We start from the raw sequence: 249 nt of genomic DNA on the forward strand, positions 1-249 counted from the left end.
AAAAAAAAAAAAAAAGAAAGAAATATGTATAATTGGAAAAAGGGATTAGTAGCACTTTACGTAAGACTGTAAGTATATCAATTGTCCACATCAAAAAATGGGGGAGGGATACTTATGGTACTAATGTGGGTGGGGAGACTAGAAGTCTTCCAAGTCATTTCTTGGTACCACTCCAAAACCCAAGGAACTGCAAGTGAGAAATGAGATGACATACACAACAGTGACATTTAGTCAGCAGGTACTGGTTGT

The sequence above is a fragment of the Lipotes vexillifer genome, unplaced genomic scaffold, assembly GCF_000442215.2.
Source record: "Lipotes vexillifer unplaced genomic scaffold, Lipotes_vexillifer_v1.1 scaffold1233, whole genome shotgun sequence".
Lineage (NCBI taxonomy): Eukaryota > Metazoa > Chordata > Mammalia > Artiodactyla > Lipotidae > Lipotes > Lipotes vexillifer.